This window comes from Leuciscus leuciscus (genome assembly GCF_965113295.1).
Source record: "Leuciscus leuciscus genome assembly, chromosome: 1".
Lineage (NCBI taxonomy): Eukaryota > Metazoa > Chordata > Actinopteri > Cypriniformes > Leuciscidae > Leuciscus > Leuciscus leuciscus.
Window position 1 is genome coordinate 76,054,407 of NC_138725.1, and position 22,173 is coordinate 76,076,579.

Sequence of the window (22,173 nt, forward strand, 5' to 3'; positions counted from 1 at the left end):
TAAAATGATGTCAATAATGAATTGCATGCGCAGGGTAAGATTTGTGAAAGTGTACATAAGATTGCAAGCGTAAATTAAATATGCATGCGCAAGAGAAGATTTGTAAAGGTGTAAATTGTGTTTCAAGTGTAAGAAAAAAAAATCTGCAACATTTTGCTGGTTTTCATAAGTGTAATTCATGTATTGTGAAACTGCAGCTTCATGCTAACGCAAAATAAATATGATGATCTGTATTCTTCTGACTTCCATTTTTCCGCGCTTACACTTTTGGCACGTTTATTTCTCGGAAATATGGCCAAAATCATTACAAGCCTGTGAACAGTGATTTGCAACCGAAAACAACAGTTTAAATAACTGAAAACCGGATTGAAAGTGTAAAACCAATCTGTATGCGTACAAAATAAACTGTTGCAAATGTCTAAATTACTTCTTGTGTGCGTAGGGTAAATGCTCCCGAAATAACCCGGTTTGCACAGTTCCGTCTTTCTGCGCTTCCAGTTTTGGCACGATTCTCTCACTGAGTTTTGCAAGCGCGAAGAGGAGGGCGGGTCCACCGTCATCATGTAGCCAATCAAATGAGCTTCTCGCTGACTCTCGATTTACTCTTATCTGATTGGTTCAATAACGCGCCAGGCACCAGAAGCGAAGACAACCTTTCCTGAATCCTGACATTCTCATTTGGCTCAGCATCGTCCTCGCCGTCGGAATGATACTTTTAACGCACACACACACAAATATATATTAATAAATATAAAATAGGCCTATATTTAAATCCTTCATAAGTTGTGTACCATTAAGCCGACTCCCGTGTGTTCATTCTGAATTCATATCACTTTCTCAAGCTGGTGTTAAGTAAGAAAAACAGATTCGATTGGTTTGGTATTTATATTCATTGAAATGATGTATATCTTTAGCATCAGCTCAAAGGTCTACTACGCATATTATATGGTATACTGTATATCATATAATCTGCTTAGACATTTGAGCTGATGCTAAACTATATAACTAAAATGTTTTATACAAAATCTATAATTAAAATTTACAATGTGTATGTTGCTAATTGTTATAATGCTGTCTCTTAAGGAACTGTTGATTAATGCTGTATTGGATAGACTTCATGCACGACTGTCCCATCTGCTTAACCAGTTGATTTAGATTTTTTGGAGTTTGCCTGTTCCCAGGAGCTAGTCAAAGGTCAAAAGGTCAAAGTTTATTTATAAAGCACATTTACAAGCAGTCACTACTGCCCCAAAGTGCTGTACAGGTATAAGAAATAACATAAAATACAAAGCTATTCCAAAAATATTTAAAAACAGACAACAAAGAATAAAAATGTCACAGCTCAGCTAATATTAGAACGCCAATGCAAACAGATGAGTTTTTAATAATGATTTAAAACACTCGACAGAGGTAGCTGCTCTAATACTGAGAGGAAGCGAGTTCCAGAGCGTAGGACCTGCTATTGAAAAAGCTCTGTCTCCTCTGGTTTTCGTCTAGACCTTGGACAGTCTAAAAACAACTGGCCAGTAGACCTTAGTGTTCTAACAGGAGTGTGAAAACTAAGCATGTCTGATAAATACCGGTATGATGGTGCCAATCCATTTAAAGATTTAAAAACGAGCAATAAGATTTTAAAATGGATTCTAAAAACAACAGGCAACCAATGGAGAGACGACAATATAGGGGTGATGTGGTCACTGCGCTTTTTCCCTGTCAACAAACGTGCCGCTGCATTTTGGACTAATTGTAATCGGCGGATTGAGCCCTGGTCAAAACCATAATATAATGAATTGTCCAAACGATTTGTAATCAAAGCACAACTTTTTCCAGTTGGCTACGTGGCAGATACGGCTTGACCTTCGAAGTCTGAGTTGAAAGAAACTTGATTTTACCACTGAGCTAATTTGACTTTCAAGTTTAAAAGAACTATCAATTAAAACACCAAGACTTTTTACACATGGGCAGCAGTTTGAGAATGTTGGGCCAAGAGCACTTAAGCCTGAGATATCAGATTCTCCAAAAATTATAACTTCAGTTTTTTTATTGTTTAAATTAAAAAAATTCAGTGACATCCAGTTTTTTACTTCATGTAAACAATTTCTCAGTGCTTCAACTGAGTTAGTATTAGTATTCAAAGGTAAGTAAATTTGGACGTCATCCGCGAAGCAATGAAAAGAGATGTTGTATTTTGGGAAAATTTATCCCAAGGGCAACATATACAGCAAAAATAAGACTGGGCCCAAAATTTATCCCTGAGGCACCCCGCTAGTAATCGGGGCTTTCTTTGAATAAAAAGGCCCGAGGTTCACAGAAAAAGACCTATCTGACAGATATGACCGAAACCACTTCAGAGCAGTGCCTGTAATGCCTGCACAGGACTCGAGTCTAGACAATAGAATCGTGAATTGAAAATAGTGTTTTTAAGTGCACTGTCAAGCCAGGAGGATTCGTTTCCACATGCTGTTAATGGATGGACTTAGAGAGTTTGTACTGGTGATTAGCACAAGAACCATACGCCGGAGAATGTCAGAAATAAGACTGTCAGTGAAATACACATACAGTAGAGTTCTGGATGAGGAGCTGGACACATTAGTCACAGCAGTAAAATCCAGACATCCTTATGCTGGATATAGGATGGTGAAGGGTTTGCTGCTTGCTGAGGGTCATAAAGTGCAGTGGGAAAGAATCCGGGCCTCCATGCACAGAGTTTACTGTGCAGGCATCATCTCCCGGCTGACACAGTTGGGATGTGTAGTTCGGCGAACACACTCAGTGCCTAGCCCAAGAGCACTGATGCACATTGATACTAATCATAAGCTCATTCGGTATGTATATTAAGAGTTCTCAACGGGCCTGAAAATTACAACCCGACCCGACCCGGCCCGTGGCTTTTAAAGCCCGGACCCGATGTAACCCGACACATCAACATGAATTATCTGCCCGAACCCGACCCGCGGCCCGACGACGCGTCGGATTATAATTTTTTTTCTCATACACATATTATCATGACCAGCAGACGGGAATTCAAATCAACCTTTAATGTTCACGCCTTTTAACAATACAAACAATACAAACAACTGAAACAATACACTTTAAATATATAAATAGGCTGTAGTAGCGACGATGAATTCACCTGCGGCAAGTTTACTTTTCACCAACTCCATCTTCTTCTCCAGGCTAAAGGCGTGTACGCAGCGGCGTCAGGTCTGCCCCCGCCCCTCTCTATGATGCACGTTGCACGCAGCAGCCAGACTTTCTTTACGATGAACAGCAGCGATGATTAATAAATGTTTTTTTTTTGTTTTTTTTACTGAGCGGAAAAGATAAAGCCCGAGGTCCGACCCGACCAGAGTTATTTGCTTATATTTTCGACCCGAACCCGCGGGTCCCGTCGGGTTTGTCGGGCCGACCCGACCCGTTGAGAACTCTAATGTATATACTCACCCTAAATTAGTCAAATGTTATTAGCTGAGCCTTTTCATTTCATTGTTTTTTACTTTTCTCCAAAACAGCTACAACATTGTGATCTTCGGGGGCATCGATGATTTCTCTAGAAAGGTATTTAAATGTGAACAAAGGGCTATTCTGCACTGAAGTAAACCAATTATTACTACCAAAATTATAATCTATAACATTTATATTGCATATTGATGTCAGAATCACATATTGTAAAAACCTACTTTTTTTTTTTTAAGCAGATCATGTAACTTGGTGTTGCAACCAACAATCTGGCTTCAACAACCCTTTACTTCTTCCAGTACTCAGTTGAGAGATTCGGTCTTCCATTCAGGTGAATGGTAGCCTGGGTTTCCCCATGCTGCCTTGAACGCAGCACGATTTTATTCACGCTGCTAGGCAGCCTGGATACCATGGACCAGATTTTCCCCTCAAAAAGGGAACCAATCACAGAACGGGGAGGGAGCAGCAAGACGATGACGACGTCTATGCGACACACCGAAGCAGTTTGTTTATATCTATGGATCCAACATGGCACCAGACGCGAAGTTACCTTTCGATGCAGCCTTAGATAGTGTTCTTAGTAGTTCTTAGTTTAGAACGCAAGTTTATTTCGTCTTCTTCCTCGTCGAATTTCTGTCGCTCTACATACGTCATCTGGTATAATTTAAACGATTGGCTATGAGGTACGTACAGGCGCATTTGATAGACATTCGTAGCGCCCAATAAACGGCTCTGGGCATTCGTAAACCACGCCTCAAATACGAGAAAATATACATGTGGTTCCCAGACCACGTCTCAAATGAGACTAGGTCTGACGTTAGCCAGGCTTGGTGAATGGTGGCTGTTTTATTTCAATTTGCTTTTGGTCTAGAGCATGGGTATCAACGCCTGCTCCAGTCCATTATCCTGCATTAGCTGATTCAAGTGTGTTTGGTTAAAATTTGAAGTTAAACTAATGTGCAGAACAGGAACATATGGGGAACTTAGGGTTGCAATGGACCCAATGGGGCCATCAGAGTGTTTTGGCCATGATATTTATATTTCAGTTGTACAGTATGTGCAACAACATTTCAATGTGTATATGTAAAGAATTACAGTTCCAGACAAACTCTGGTAGTCAGCAAAGTTGTAAGTATTTGACATATGTGTAATGTCTGAATACACTGTTAATTAAAACAAATTGGTCTATGAAAAGTCTTTGAATGTTTGTTTTTTTGTATTTTTTTGTAACATTTCTACATAATGAATTGAACACTTATCATAACATTGACATAGAATCACAGTTTTTTTTTATGCCATTCACGCTAAATTTTTTTTTTTTTTTTGGAATTATCTATTTTCAGGTGAGGTTCTCTGTAGATCAGTCTTTGAACTGAACAATTTGTTTTTGGAAAACTTTTTGGTACATTATAGATGTAACTTATGCCAACTCATGAGATATGAATCACTTCAATTACATCATAACACTGACAAGAATGTTGAACTCGGAAAGCAGCTGGATTAGGGAAATGTATTTTACAACGTGTGCCATTCAACTATAGTGCTGTAATTGTTTCTGAACTGTCAATTATCAGGTGGTGATGAGTTCTCCGTAGAACAATATTTTAACTCAATCTGATACATTATGAACGTTTGGCTAAGAAGCAAATTTATGCCAATTCAACCACACCTTCACACCAACCCAAATCCAGTGTCACATGTTGCAATACAGGCCTCCAGATCCATAGAAAACTCATTAAATGTACTGTAGTGGCCAGGTAAACGTAGGATTGGAAAACACGTTGATGATCTTGGATGATTAGCATGGACCACTTCAACCTTCATGCCACATGAGGGTAGCTCCCATCCGACCCAGAACTTCACAAGTTGTTGAAGAGTACCAGCACTTGCTTAGAAGCAATAGTAATAATAATATATATTAGTAAATACATTTGTTACATTTTGAAATAAGTCTTGATTCAACTCAGACTCAGAATAACTATTATACCACTTTCAATGAAACGACGGAGGTACTCTGCTATGCAACATTTAATGTGAAGGGAGTATGTATCCTCATCATCATCATCCTCCTCCTCCTCAGCAGGCCATATGATATTATCCAGGATAGTCTTTATTTAATTAAGATTAAACAGAAGAATGGCAAATTATAGATTCAAACCAAAATATTTTTATATAATCCTGTCGCTTGTAGAAAGAAATGATCTCTCTATCCTGCTCCTCTAGGTCTTCCATGAGATCCAACATGAAACGCAAGGGTTGTCCCTGTTCTTCAGTACTCAGTAGTTTTCTGTACACATCTGCAGCCATTTTTGGCTCAGTAATCTTCTTCCAATCTAAAGTTATAAGCAAAACAATTTGTTTACCGTTTTGGACTAAATGTTTTAACCTATTTAAAACTGTCATTGTCAACCATTATTCTTATTGCATCCACTAATCCTTCTCTTTCAAGAGATGGTCCGACTACAGCATCCTCGTCGCCCCTTCTGTTGGATGGTCCGGCTACAGCATCCTCGCCACCTACTCTCCTGTTAGATGGTCCGGCTACAGCATCCTCGCCACCTACTCAGTGTTAATTTCGTTAACGAAAACTATGATGAAAAATGTTCGTTGACGACCTTTTTTTCCCCTGACTAAGACAAGACGATGAGAGACGACACCCACGTCATTAAACGATAACTGTGACTATATCAACACATGCAATATCGTTGACGAAAAAAGACGAGACTGAAATATGTGTTTAAACATTTTTTACACTTAACCAAAACCACTTGTTTGTGTCAAATAAAGGAGACGACAACACATTGACTGTTTTTACGAGCGTTCATGCTTACGGTTGCCAGATTTTAATAATTACCCCCCCAGTCAGAGCTTTTCTGTTAAAAGAACACGTTTTCTACCCGGTCTTTTCAATAGTAGCCTATCTGGCAACCATGCTCGTGCGCTCTCTACACTGCTGAAGAAGCGCGGATGATCTGAAAACACAGACTAGTAAACTGGAGTTCAGCGATCTTCATTCTAGATTTTCTACTTAAATTAAAGTGTCATTCAGCCGGTCTGTGTTCTGCCACGAGTCTGTGCTACTAAATCTATGATCAAAATATAGGCTGATATCCAGCAGTGTTTTTAATGTTGATCATATTATACAAACAAGAATGCAATGTTTCCTGAATATCCACACGATTTCAAATGTGACATTGATTTTATACAACAGTTCAACAAACAGAAGGGTAACATTAAATGATGTACTACATTTAAAACATTGTGTCAGTAGGATTATTGCTCTATTTTGCAACAAAAGCCACAGCAGAACTGCAGCACACAGCGGTAATTCGTGAACGATTCTGTGGCTTTGAATGAATCGTGAGATTCAATTACCCGTTCATAAAAATAGCAGCTTGCTTCCTTACTGAATGAATGAATGACTCCATGACTCACTCATAAAGACAGTGACTTACTACTGGCTTTAATTTAATATTTTAAAAGTACCGGTATCACTTCGTTTTTTACCATCATTGCATATTTATTGAACATTGTTTAATTTAAAAACATATTTAAAAAATATTGTCCCTTAATGGAAAAAGTGTGACTGCAGTCTAAGTGGAAGAGAGGGGGTACCAGGGGGTAGGGCACTCTAAAAACCACTGAACTAAGGAAAAGGGGTATGTAGAATAAGTGCTACTGCTAAAGACTGCAATGTCAATACAGCCTGTTACCTTCATTTACATTTCTCATAAGCTGAACTGAATTGACCTAGAGATAAAAATTTTAGGACATTTTTTGTCTAAAGACTACATATAAATAGCTACCAAAATGAATGTCGGTAACTGCAGTTTGACTAAAAGTTGACAAAAAAAATGCAATGACTTTTCGTCAACTAAAACTAGACTAAAACTATGAAAGACAAAATGACTAAAATGTGACTAAGACCAATAAGTATTTTCGTCTCAAGATGAAAACTAAGACTAAATCAAAAATGGCTGCCAAAATTAACACTGCACCTACTCTCCTTTTGGATGGTCCGGCTACAGCATCCTCGCCCCCTACTCTCCTGTTGGATGGTCCGGCTACAGCATCCTCGCCACCTACTCTCCTGTTGGATGGTCCGGCTACAGCATCCTCGCCACCTACTCTCCTGTTGGATGGTCTGCCTACCTCTGGCTGTTCAGATGTAGCATCCTCTCCACTTTCTCTGCTGTGGGATGGTCCAGCTACAGCATCCTCGGTCCACTCTGAAAAAAGTTAAATCATTTAATCTATGCTGTACAAAAATTAAAGGACAATTCCGGTGAAAAATTAACCTAGGGGTAATTAACACATGGTTACAGAGTCGATCGTTCCCTGGGATGCGTTTTCTTGATAATCGAATATAAAGAGTTTTATCTCTAAAAACAGATTAGTTCATAACACTAGTATATGGGGCACAGAGTAAGTAAAAGTAAATCGCTAGTTAATACCACTAACAAGGCTCAAAATAGCCTCACACTAACACGGTAGCATAATGAGGGTCCCTACATGCAAACCGAAGCATTGAGAACTTTGTAAGTGTACAAACAGTTTAATAAGAATATACTTTATAAAGACAGTACATTACGCGTTTACATGCAGCAGGCATCTTGGAAAACAGTCTCGACTAGTCGAGCCACGAACGCCGTGCTACGTTAGATTTCACAAACGTAATTCCTATCGACCAGATCACATAGCACGGCGTTCGTGGCTCGACTAGTCGAGACTGTTTTCCAAGATGCCTGCTGCATGAAGATGGTCTTCGGTCCACTGTTGATATGAAGCAAGCTTGTGGCAAAGCACAAAGAATGAAAGAAAATCCAGCAGGTAGATCATCTCAAAGCATTGCAGAACCGCAAATAGCTGAAGGGTTAAAAAAGGAGATGGTTAAGCAGCAGGCAGGAGTAGATTCCAGTGGAAATAAAGGTGAAGGCACAAATCACAGAGCCAACAAAAAATCAGAAAGTCAACTTTCAACTTCTAGTGAAAGAGATGATAAGAAGGAAGTTCCTAAGAGTCTTCTAACACAAGAAGGTGGAAGCGGCGAAAGTGGGAGCGGCAAAGAAAGTGGGAGCGGCAAAGAAGGTGGAAGCTGCAAAGAAAGTGGGAGAGACAAAGAAAGTGGGAGCGGCAAAGAAAGTGGGAGCGGCAAAGAAAGTGGGAGCTGCAAAGAAAGTGGGAGCTGCAAAGAAAGTGGGAGCTGCAAAGAAAGTGGGAGCGGCAAAGAAAGTGGGAGCGGCAAAGAAAGTGGGAGCTGCAAAGAAAGTGGGAGCGGCAAAGAAAGTGGGAGCGGCAAAGAAAGTGGGAGCAGCAAAGAAGGTGGAAGCTGCAAAGAAAGTGGGACCGGCAAAGAAGGTGGAAGCTGCAAAGAAAGTGGGAGCGACAAAGAAAGTGGGAGCGGCAAAGAAAGTGGGAGCGGCAAAGAAGGTGGAAGCTGCAAAGAAAGTGGGAGCGACAAAGAACAACAGCAGTAGACAACACAGCTTGTACAATAGGGGATTTATTACAAAAAATAATATGGACATAACGATAGGAAAATGAACCGGGGTTAGACACAACAGGAGAGCACACAGAACCGCCGCCGAACACCCCGCCTGCCGCACAGATTTGGCCGCTTGGACTTCTTATGCCAAACATACAGGATCCACAGGTGCCGGCAATCAGTCCCTAATGAAACAAAGACACAACATACTCGCCCCCTAGAGGACAAACAGATCATAACAGAACAAACGAATCACAAATACATGAATATGTAACACCTTCACCCCCCAAAAGTGAATCTTCACCTTTTCAGTACCTTTCTAGTTTACGCCCCTAACCGACCCGGGACAGGGCATCAGCCACCACATTATCCTTACCTCGAACGTGTTTGATATCGAGGTCATATGGTTGTAACGTCAGACTCCAACGCATAAGACGCTGGTTAGTGTTGCGCATTGAATTCAAAAAAAGAAGAGGATTGTGATCACAATACACAATAATAGGATGAGAGCAAGTCAAATAGACCTCAAAATGACAGATGGCGAGGACTAAAGCTAAAGCCTCCTTCTCAATAGTAGAATAATTCCTTTGGGCAGCAACGAACTTCTTTGAAAAGTAACAGACAGGGTGTTCTACCTCATCAGAACCCCTCTGCTGGAGAACAGCTCCCGCACCCACGTCACTCGCATCCACTGCGAGGCTAAAAGGTCTTAAGTGATCCGGTGCCATCAAAACAGGCGCTGAAATCAACAAGGACTTAACATTCTCAAAAGCACTCTGACACGAATCTGACCAGTGAAATAACGGCTTAGGACTTAGCAAATCGGTAAGGGGTGAAACCACAGTTGCAGAATTTTTACAGAACGCTCGATAATAACCGACCATCCCTAGAAAACGTCGCAGTTGTTTTCGATCGACAGGTGGTGGAAACTCACAAATTGCAGTAACCTTTGCCGCAACTGGACGAACCTGTCCCCCACCAATCACTTTACCTAAATAAATTAGGTTAGCTTTACCGAATTCACATTTACTTAAATTGACAGTCAGCTTTGCATCTGCCAAACGGGAAAAAACCTCCCTAAGCAAGTTCAAATGCTTATCCCAGGAAGAACTGTATAAAACTAGGTCGTCCAAATAGGCTTCACAACCAGATAGAACAGTGAGGATTGATGTTACAGTGTTACAGATGTTTCAGATAGAACAGTGTTCATGAGTCTCTGGAACGTGCTAGGAGCATTTCGCATTCCAAAAGCCATTACCCTATAATTAAGGAACGCATCAGGAGTTACGAACGCTGAAATCTCCTTAGCACGTTTCGTTAAAGGTACCTGCCAGTATCCTTTTAACAAATCCAGTTTTGAGACGTATGTAGCGGAACCTACACGATCTACACAGTCATCTACTCTCAGCAATGGATAACAATCAGCCTTGGTTTCAGCAATGGATAACAATCAGCCTTGGTTACAGCATTTACTCTCCGATAGTCAGTGCAGAATCGATAACTACCATCAGACTTCCCCACCAGCAAACACGGTGAACTCAAGGGACTAATACTAGGCTCTGCGATTTGATTCTCTAGCCTATACTGAACTTCTTTATTCAAAAGAGTTCTTTTATTTGGATTAACACGATATGGATGTTGCTTTATAGGTCGAGTGTTAAGCCCCACATCTATATCGTGCTCTATAACAGACGTTTGTGTAGGAATGTCACTAAACAATATCGAGAAGATCTTTACTAATTCCAAAACGTCAGTTTGTTGCACAGCAGATAAATGTGACAGTTGACTAGACAAGGTTAGTAACGCTTCAGAATTTTTCAACCGACCCTCAACTACACACCTAGAAGGTCCCACCTCTTCATACAACGGTTCCTGTACAGCCAAGCATACAGCAGCAGTCATGTCAGCTGGTCCTGGTTTAATACTGGGAGGAACACATTTCAGAGACTTCTCAATACTCAACTCCCTCTCATGATAGATCTTGATCATGTTAATATGGAAAACTTTGGAACTTTTACGGCGATCTGGGTGATGAATAACAATCACTTTCGGAAAGTTTCTTTTCCACTACATAAGGACCACTATACCGGGCTTGCAGTGACCCTCCCAGCACAGACAACAAAATCAGCACTTTGTCACCTGGTCTGAAACTTCGTTCTCTGGCTTTCTTATCATACCAGACATTCATTTTACCTTGTGCTTTCTCAAGATTTTGTTTAGCGAACTCACGGACTCTATGAAGATGGGTACGAAAATCAGTAACGTACTCAGGAAGAGATTTACACTTTTGATCGGATAGCCAACTTTCTTTCAGGACTGTTAAAGGTCCACGCGGAGTATGGCCAAAGACCAAATCAGCGGGACTAAACCCGAGTGATTCCTGCACTACCTCGCGTGAAGCAAAAAGTGGCCATGGAATTCCCTCCTCCCAATCTCGTCCTAACTCGAAACAGTAAGAGCGAAGCATAGATTTCAAGGTCTGGTGAAACCTTTCTAATGCACCCTGACTTTCAGGATGATAAGCAGATGAAAAATTATGTTTAATGTGGAGACGTTTGAGCACTTGCGAAAGCATACGAGATGTAAAATTAGTACCTTGATCGCTCTGGAGTACTTTCGGTAAACCGAACAGTGTAAAGAACTTAACAAGTGCTTTAGAAATCGTTCTCGCCGTTATAGTACGTAAAGGTACCGCCTCAGGAAAACGTGTAGTCGCGCACATTATGGTCAGCAAGTATTTACAACCAGACTTTGAACGAGGAAGAGGCCCAACACAATCAATGATTATGTGTTCAAAAGGTTCAGTCACCATAGGAACTGGAAACAACGGAAATGGAGGAATAGTTTGATTAGGCTTCCCAACCATTTGACAAGTATGGCAAGTTTGACAATAGCGGGACACATCTTTCTTCAAACCAGGCCAGTAAAAGTTACGCAACACTCGATGGTATGTTTTTCTTACACCCAAATGACCAGCCATACCATCATGAGCCACACTTAATATCATGTCTCGATAACCCACTGGAATCACAATTTGATCAACAACATTCCAGATATCAGACGAGTTAGAAGGCACCCACTTTCTCATCAATATCCCATCTCTGAGAAAGTAACCCTGGGGTGCATTCCCAAACGTCTGTTCTGTATGAACTACTTCAAACAATGACGCAAGCGTAGGATCTGACCTTTGAGTGGCAATTAGTTTATCAGAAGACAGAGACGAATCACCAAGATGTTCAAAAACTTTTTCAGCACTCAGAGGATGCGAATCCAGTTCCTCCTGTGGAGCAACAGAAGACAAATTGGTTAAATCAGGATTTTCAAACCACGTACCACTTAAATCCACCTCCTCTGAGAGGTGAACATCCGGTTTAACCATAGATCGTGTAACCGCACATGCTGAAAACACATCAGGGTGCTTTACAGCACACTCATCAGCAGAAGCAGCAAGAGGTGACATTACAACTTCTGGTGGCACATTTGAACAACTCCACACACTGCCTCCAGCTAAATCGTTTCCCAGGATGAAAGTTACGTCAGGAATGGGCAAAGACGAACGAACAACTATTATCACGTTCCCCGACACCAATTCAGAGTTCAAATGAACACGGTGTAACGGAACTTCTAGAACTCCCATTTCGAAACCTCGAACTAGAGCAAAAGTACCAGTAGCGGTCTTCTCAGACAATGGTAAGACTCCCTCCAAAATGAATGACAAAGCAGCCCCAGTATCTCGGAGGATGCTTACTGGCACACACTCATCAGAACTAGACATGGACACAGTTCCACTATTCAGGAATGGCCCATATCCAGCCTTCTCGGGCTGAGTCATGGAGTCAGACGGAAGAACAGATTTAGAATAAAAATCACCTGAAATCAAACCAACAGGCTTTGGGCTGGACTTCTTTTTAATAATAATAATAATAATAATTCATTACATTTATATAGCGCTTTTCTCTGCACTCAAAGCGCTTTACATAGAAGGGGGGAATCTCCTCAACCACCACCAATGTGCAGCATCCACTTGGATGATGCGACGGCAACCATATTGCGCCAGAACGCCCACCACACACCAGCTTACTGGTGGAGAGGAGACAGTGATGAAGCCAATCAGTATATGAGGATGATTAGGAGGCCGTGATGGACAGAGGCCAAGGGGCAAATTTGGCCAGGATCCCGGGGTTACACCCCTACTCTTTCGAAAGACATCCTGGGATTTTTAATGACCACAGAGAGTCAGGACCTCGGTTTAACGTCTCACCCGAAGGACGGTGCTCTTTTGAAGACTGATGAAGAAACAGGAGATCGGTCCCATGACTTCTCCTTAAACGCTACCTTATGCGTCAGCACAAAGTCATCAGCTAACATAGCAGCGTTGTGAAGTGTCTCAGCTTTCTGTTCATTTAAATATGTAGAAAGAACAGCAGGCAAGCCATTTTTAAAATCTTCCACCAACATCAGTTGTCACAACTGTTCTCTGCTTTCAGCTTTTTTAGACGCGCACCTTCTATCAAATAATATCTCTTTCTCGTGCGCAAACTCCACATAAGTCTGATCAGAAAGTTTTACATAATGTCTGAAATGCTGTCTATACGCCTCCGGAACCAATTCATAGGCTTTTAGAATTGCGGATTTCACAGTTTCATAATCGGCTGCTTCGTCTATAGTCAAGGCAGAGTAAGCTTCTTGCGCCTTACCAGTGATCACGCATTGCAGTAATAAACACCAAAAATCTGCAGGCCACTTTAAAGTAATCACAACTCTCTCAAAATGACTAAAGTATTTTTCAACATCCCTTTCGCAAAAAGGAGGAACCATCCTCCGATTTCGTCCCACATCAAATTCAGAGACAGCAGTACCCTTCTTAGTGGCCATTTCTAATTCCATTCGTTTTAATGCAAACTCATGATCCAATTCACGTTTTCGTAACTCTAATTTAGCATTTTTCTTTCAAAGCTAATTCTCTCAAACGAATGGCATGATCTCCCATAGAAGGACCAGCCGTTTCCTCTGCTAAGGGCCTTTCTAGAATACCCAATTTGACAAGATTACTTTTCAGTATGGTCCGCAAAGTTTCCTTTAAATTCCTGTCCTTAGAGGTTATTTCTATTTTATAAAACTCTGCTATCTGCAACAACTGCTCCTTTGTATACAAAGAGAGCAGCTCTTCAGATGGAGATTCATGAAAAGTATCCACCACCGAAGCCATTTCAACGAACTTTTAAACGAATAAATGTCAAACGTACATGCACGTATACAAACAACTGGCTCTCACTAATTAACGATCATTTACGCAACTAAACAAACGCGGCTAACACTAATTGTAACTAACAGCGATCCCACAAAAAAAAGTATTTACCCTGTAATGCTGCGTTCACACCGGACGCGAATAGCGCGTCAAATTCGCGACTGCCGCGTCTAGTTTGACGCTTGACCACTTTGTGTTAATTCGCGTGTCTAACGCGCGTAAAAACAAAAGTTTGAAGCGAAATTTACGCGCGTCAGAGGTGAAAGTTTTGGCGGCCATCTTTTTTAGATGTTTATCGAGCATTAGCGTTAGCATTAATCGAGAGAGTCATCGCTCGTATATGCTCTGGAGAGCAGAAACAGCTGCGTAGGGGACATCGTCGCTGTACTCGGGTCCACCAGACCCTCCAGAGGGTTTCAGGAGTTTCACAATTTGCTCCAGGAGCTAGGTTTGGTGGACCTAACGGTGAGGACGCTGACGAGGACAGCGTAGGCCGTGAGGCCTCGGCCTCGAGTGGTCGCTGCCTGACGAGCCCGCGCTCTACAGCCCGGCGCGAGGTTCACCCTCGCCCGCACCCACCTAATCTGTCATTTGTTTTTGTTTTGATAATAAATGGAGTCAGCCTCCAAAAGTGAAACCTGTCCTGTGATTTTTGTTTTTATACACTAAATTGTGTTTGTTGTCTTTACATTAGAATAATAATGTTTCATATAATCTAGAATAGATATGGAATAAATAGCATTCAATACAAAATGAGTATCTCTCATATATTGAAATCGAGTTTTTATGTGAAAGATTTGCTTTGTTGTGCATTTTAGTCATATTACAAAATAATTTATTGAGGCCAAACATAAAATAACATTATAAACTGTCACTTCACCACGTGACAGCAGCAAGCAGGCTCCTGATTGGTTAACGCGGCGCGAATTGACGCAGAAGTTCAGATTTTTCAACTCGGGCGGCAGACGCGAATTTGCGTCAAACACGAGAATGCACAAATAGCACTACATAAAACATTCGCGCGTAACGCGCTTAACGCGCCAGACGCTCAATTCGCGCGAACTTGACGCGCGAATGAGGCGTATTCGCGTCTACCGCGCCGCGCTCTACGCCTCATTCGCGCCGCAGGAATTTTTTACGCGCGTAACGCGTCTTTGCATTGACTTAACATTGAAATCACTCGCGCCTGACGCGCTATTCGCGTCCGGTGTGAACGCACCATTATGCCAAACATACAGGATCCACAGGTGCCGGCAATCAGTCCCTAATAAAACAAAGACACAACATACTCGCCCTCTAGAGGACAAACAGATCATAACAGAACAAACGAATCACAAATAGGAATATGTAACACAAAGAAAGTGGGAGCGGCAAAGAAAGTGGGAGCGGCAAAGAAGGTGGGAGCGACAAAGAAAACGGATCCCACTTTCAGTCATGATTGGAGATGCATCAACATGCATCAACAACCCAGTAACAGAAACAAAAAAATACAAATCTATCCATAAATTAATAGACAGAGTTCCTAATCTTAAAAAAAAATCGTATGCTTTGTTATACGACAATCGGACCAGGAATGCTGCATGGGTGTATGAGATATTGAACAAGAGTACATTAAGCAAGACGCATAAAAATGACAAAAAGCATAGACCACCCTTTAAAGTGGATAACTCAGTTCATCCACTCTACCAAGCACCAGAGAACGTAAAAGGAGGTATTTTCGGTGGCTATGAAAAAAGGTCATCTTGCTTCAGCAGCCAATCACATGTGGTGTATGGAAGCCTACGAGGACACTTTTTTGATCAGCAACATGACACTACAACATGGGAGCTTAAACGGACGCATCTGGAGTAAGCTGGAAGAAGATTGTCGAACAAAAATAGAGAAAGATGAAAATAAGATCCATAATTTCCATTTGTACACTGGACCTCTTTACCTGCCAAGAAATGATTCAGTTGAGGTGTGTTATAACATGACGAGAAAAAGCAGTGCCAACTCACTTCTTTAAGGTGATAATTGTGGAGAACAAAGATGATACAGTTGAGCTGATATGCTATGAGATACCCAATGGGGGATTAGAAGATGGCACTCTTAAAGACTACAAAAAGAAGATTGAAATAATTGAGAAAGACTCTGGACTGATCTTCAGAGAAAGCAGTTGGGTACAGTTGAGACATAGGTACAGTTGAGACACCTTTAATAACTTGCGTTCGCAGCAAGCACAAGTTGTGATTTTTGCTGTGCACATGCGTATTAGTGTCCTCTTTGTTTGTGGGAAATTTGAACAGTGGACGCATCTCCGATCCGAAAATATCGGGTAAAGTTTTTTTTCTAAAGTAGGACGTTCACTTCACCATGCACTCTCCACAATGAATAGCTTATTATCCCTATATGACTGTTAAACATAACTGGTATCACCACAAACTTTATTCTGTGCCCTAAAAACTGGCATATTTCATGGTATTGTGTCATGCAAGGTAATTGCAAAATCTAGAGAAATGTGCGAGGTGGCCAGCGGGGTATAGTTGAGACACACGTGTACCAACTGTACCCCCGATAGAGCTCTATTAGGAAACACACTGTTTAATTGTTCAGTGTTATGATAACAGGTTAAAGGTCGTAATTAGCCAGCATAGGACGCAAATGAAAATAAAATTTGATATTTGTGATATTTAAACTGTGTATTATTAATAAATATTGTTTAATATCTTGTTCCTGCTTTATAAATTTTAACCAGTGCTAATTTAAATAAAATGAATGAATATAAATGGTTGAATAAACAAAAATGTTGCCCAATTGTTATTTTCTTTATTTGTCTTTATTTTTTATATTTACAATGAATGGTAAGTTATCTTTACATCATTAAAAATGGGTGTCTCAACTGTACCATGCACTGTCTCAACTGTACCACATATGGGTACAGTTGAGACAAGGTTGAGACAAAAAGCACCTTATTTTTATTAGGTAATTGTGGAAAATATAAACTACTTGTGGGTATTATTGATTGATAATATCTTTGTCTACAAGCTAATGAAATGTCATGTGGCATGCCATGTGGAAATTCACTTCTTTTCAGTATCTATTTTTTGTGTGAAAAATCAAAACGCAAAAAGTGTCTCAACTGTACCCAGTCTACCCTAATCAGGGAGAGATTGACAGTGAAATGACTGTGAAATGGAGGGGGAATGGATTTGAGGCTACGTCCCAAGTCAACATAAGCACCCCACGTACCAATAACAATGATCGTGCTGACATCTGACGGGTTAAGCAAATAACCCCTATGTTTGCTTATTTTTTCTGTTTTAGTTTTTAACAACTAATGTAGTTTTTACAACAGAAATGAATCAATCAAAAACTTTCTGTAGCTGGACAATAACTTTTACAGTCAAAACAATCTCTGTTCCATTAATTTCCTATTATCACTGTAATGCTGCTTTGAAACAATCTGTATTGTAAAAAGCGCTAGATGAATGAAGGCTAGATAAATGAAGGTGACTTGACACTTTAACACAGTGAGTTGTGTTTGATCATCCCTTTTAAGTGTGTTTGGATGAACTGACCATCGGTAGATTAAAAGAGTATTACATTTTGTGTATATAATATTTACCAATGACTTGGACCAAATAGCAAAGAAATGCAGTCAACACAGAAACTCTTCTCTCTCTTTATTATTGTATTGTACATTTTTTTTAAAGGGGACATAACATGAAAATCCGACTTTTTCCATGTTTAAGTGCTATAATTGGGTCCCCGGTACATCTACTAAACCAAAAAACATGAAAAAGGACAACCCAGTAACTTTGTTTTGGTCAGACTTCCTCTGCAAGCATGCTGAAAAACGAGCCGCTCAGATTTCTCTCCCCTTCTGACGTAGGAAGGAGATCTTTTTATAATATTATCGCCACTTAATCTGCATGTTTCCACCCATGGCACAGCTATTTTGTTTTTTAGCAAGCGACAACGGGGAACAAGAACATTGTGCGTGTGCTTCAGATAATTGAGCTCAGAAAACAATCCATTAGAAATTTAAACTGATATAGCTTTAAAACGCATGGAAATAATAAACTTTAATGATGAAAGAAGAACTATGCAATCCATGAGTGATCGCGATATAAATGATGATCAAAACCAAGCTGATAAAAAATAAAAATAAAAAAAATGTAACAAAGATCACAGAGGATACATGTATCACACAAGAATTAGGATAAGAAACTTAAGGTAAAGCAAGGCAGTAATGCAAGTAGATGTCTTGCTAGTATTTGTCAGAGAATCGAATTGAGGCAGGAACCAATCGAGGGAAGGATATGTTGACAATGTTGACATTGCTTTATTTGAGTAATACTAAAACATCAATCATGCATCCATTTAACATTAACATTCATTACAACATAATCTGTCATAAATAATGCTATTCATGGACGACTGCCCTAGAAAAGTGAAGCTGAAGATGAGTTTGTACTTTATTTTTCTTTGAGGGCTTGAAAAAATCAGAAGTACAGAAAGGATAGTGAAATAGGGAACAGCAGGAGGTGCGTCTGTTAAGCGCAGGTAAGTTGCAACCTCTCAGTATAGATGTTATTTCTTCCCCTGAAGAGAGAATACAATTTACGTTTGGAGAGAGAAAAAAGAGATGGGTGTTTTTAGTTTATACAAGTTTAGAGAGAGAGATTTTAATTTTCTTAAGTAGCTAAAGCAAACACACATCTTTATGAGATACAAGTTAAAAAGAACTAAAGACAGAGTATGATAAAACACACATTAAGTGCACATACATTTGAAAACTGTATATTAAGATATACATTAGAGAATTAGATCATCTCATTTATAAGAAACAACTCAAACCAAAATCTACATTCAAACCATATGGGACCAAAGTTTTTAATGTGGGTTTTATCATGTGAGTGAGTGTGCAGTTCAACTCTTTTTACTTAGAGACAGAGATTTGCATACATACATGCCTATTATAAATGTGTATTTTGTGTGTTCACATCATAGACTGTCAAAAAATTAAAAAAATAATTCACACATTTCCAATATCCACTCTAATGTTGCTCCAGAAACCATGTGGAGTATGCTTAAATGCAAGGAGTAAACAGGGTCTTACCAGAAGAAGCCATGTCACGCAAGCTAAAGACAGACAACAAGATAAAAATAAAAATGTAAAGAGAAGACAAGGGGCTGCCTAACCTCTCTCGAAATAAATTATAGACCCATCTTTTGAATTGATATCGCATCAATCGTTTATAAATAATAAATGTTGCATCATTACAATACAATCAACAACAATAACTGTAGCAGATTATTTTAACATACCTCAATTCGTATCGCTTCAAGAAGGTCTGCTGCTATCATAGACAGTATATAAGTAAGGAATAATTGACGACAGGCCGTTGAATTATTAGAAAAATAATGCACACCCGAGGTGGTAATGCGGTCACGACGCGAAGCGGAGTGGCCGTTACACCTTGGGTGTGCATTATTTTTCTAATAATTCAACGGCCTGAAGTCAATTATTCCGCTTATACTACAGTTACCACACCTCGAAACATTTGTTCAGATTTTGTATTTCAAGACGTTTGTAAAGTTTTTGTCATTAAAACGCTCTTGTATGTAGGACTAATTTCTTACGCATCTAATCCCATGCCTCCGTTGCTAATTCCAAAACGTCATTTCAGAGTTAGGGTTAGGTAGAGTTAGTAACGGAGGTTTGAGCCGCTGATAGCAGACTAATGCTGGGTTAGGGTTAGGGTTAGGTAGAGTTAGTAACGGAGGTTTGAGCCGCTGATAGCAGACTAATGCTGGGTTAGGGTTAGGGTTAGGTAGAGTTAGTAACGGAGGTTTGAGCCGCTGATAGCAGACTAATGCTGGGTTAGGGTTAGGGTTAGGTAGAGTTAGTAACGGAGGTTTGAGCCGCTGATAGCAGACTAATGCTGGGTTAGGGTTAGGGTTAGGTAGAGTTAGTAACGGAGGGTTGAGCCACTGATAGCAGACTAATGCTGGGTTAGGGTTAGGGTTAGGTAGAGTTAGTAACGGAGGTTTGAGCCGCTGATAGCAGACTAATGCTGGGTTAGGGTTAGGGTTAGGTAGAGTTAGTAACGGAGGGTTGAGCCGCTGATAGCAGACTAATGCTGGGGTCACACGACTAGATGACACATTCTCTGACTGTTTTCATCGACTGCAGCAGATTTTAAACACCGACTTTGAACACAGACTGAACGCGCTGAACACGCGTTTGGGCATGATCAGTCATAAGTATCAAATTACATTCATAACCGGCCTTAAAGTGTGTTCCCGGCTTTATGCAGTCATTAATGCAGTTATTAGAGAGAGATGTTGCAATAATGAGACAGAAAAGCATGTGCGTCAATATTATTATTTATTAATTAATTCAATTCGTTTTAATTAATTCGTTCATTCTTTTTTTTTTTTTTTATTATTGACAGATGACAGTAGACTAGCCAAATAAATGAAACCCAAAGCCCTTTTAACAAGTAGGCCTATCAATAATTATTTATTTGTTAAATTATCTGCAATAAAAATCCGTGCTGCATGACTATCCATTTATTTAGCCTATATTCAGTTAAATTTTCTATTGATTATAGATAGGACTTTATAGTTTATTTATTCAAATTAAACTGCATGTTTCTATTGATTGTGAAGCTAGACGTTGAAAATTGCAGATCAAGCGCATGGGGCGAAATGCTTTTTCTTGTTATGAATTGTATCCTATTTTCCGTTATTACAGTTGACTACTCGAAGTGATATGGAACTGTAATGCGGTCAAGACCTGCCTGGAACTACTTTAGCCGTGCGTTTCCCTGATAATAATGCACACCTTAGAACGTTCGTCAACCAATCAGATTCAAGCATTCAACGGCCCTGTAGTATAAGTAAGGAATAATTGACGACAGGCCGTTGAATTATTAGAAAAATAATGCACACCCGAGGTGGTAATGCGGTCACGACGCGAAGCGGAGTGGCCGTTACACCTTGGGTGTGCATTATTTTTCTAATAATTCACGAATTCACGATACGAATTGAGGTATGTTAAAATAATCTGCTACAGTTATTGTTGTTGATTGTATTGTAATGATGCAACATTTATTATTTATAAACGATTGATGCGATATCAATTCAAAAGATGGGTCTATAATTTATTTCGAGAGAGGTTAGGCAGCCCCTTGTCTTCTCTTTACATTTTTATTTTTATCTTGTTGTCTGTCTTTAGCTTGCGTGACATGGCTTCTTCTGGTAAGACCCTGTTTACTCCAGCGGTTTGAGCCGCTGATAGCAGACTAATGCTGGGTTAGGGTTAGGGTTAGGTAGAGTTAGTAACGGAGGTTTGAGCCGCTGATAGCAGACTAATGCTGGGTTAGGGTTAGGGTTAGGTAGAGTTAGTAACGGAGGTTTGAGCCGCTGATAGCAGACTAATGCTGGGTTAGGGTTAGGGTTAGGTAGAGTTAATAACGGAGGTTTGAGCCGCTGATAGCAGACTAATGCTGGGTTAGGGTTAGGGTTAGGTAGAGTTAGTAACGGAGGTTTGAGCCGCTGATAGCAGACTAATGCTGGGTTAGGGTTAGGTAGAGTTAATAACGGAGGTTTGAGCCGCTGATAGCAGACTAATGCTGGGTTAGGGTTAGGTAGAGTTAGTAACGGAGGTTTGAGCCGCTGATAGCAGACTAATGCTGGGTTAGGGTTAGGGTTAGGTAGAGTTAGTAACGGAGGGTTGAGCCGCTGATAGCAGACTAATGCTGGGTTAGGGTTAGGGTTAGGTAGAGTTAGTAACGGAGGGTTGAGCCACTGATAGCAGACTAATGCTGGGTTAGGGTTAGGGTTAGGTAGAGTTAGTAACGGAGGGTTGAGCCGCTGATAGCAGACTAATGCTGGGTTAGGGTTAGGGTTAGGTAGAGTTAGTAACGGAGGGTTGAGCCGCTGATAGCAGACTAATGCTGGGTTAGGGTTAGGGTTAGGTAGAGTTAGTAAC

The 22,173-nt window shown here is 40.4% G+C and overlaps 1 long non-coding RNA gene and 1 pseudogene across 2 annotated transcripts in view; one reads left to right on the top strand and one right to left on the bottom strand.

Annotated features, from left to right (window-relative positions):
- The window catches only part of LOC309510367 (NACHT, LRR and PYD domains-containing protein 3-like), a 199,806-nt pseudogene that overhangs the window by 132,910 nt on the left and 44,723 nt on the right, over positions 1-22,173 (top strand). The gene's annotated exons all lie outside the window — the stretch shown is intronic.
- LOC309513126 overlaps positions 1-22,173 on the bottom strand; it is a 284,332-nt gene that overhangs the window by 23,655 nt on the left and 238,504 nt on the right. The gene's annotated exons all lie outside the window — the stretch shown is intronic.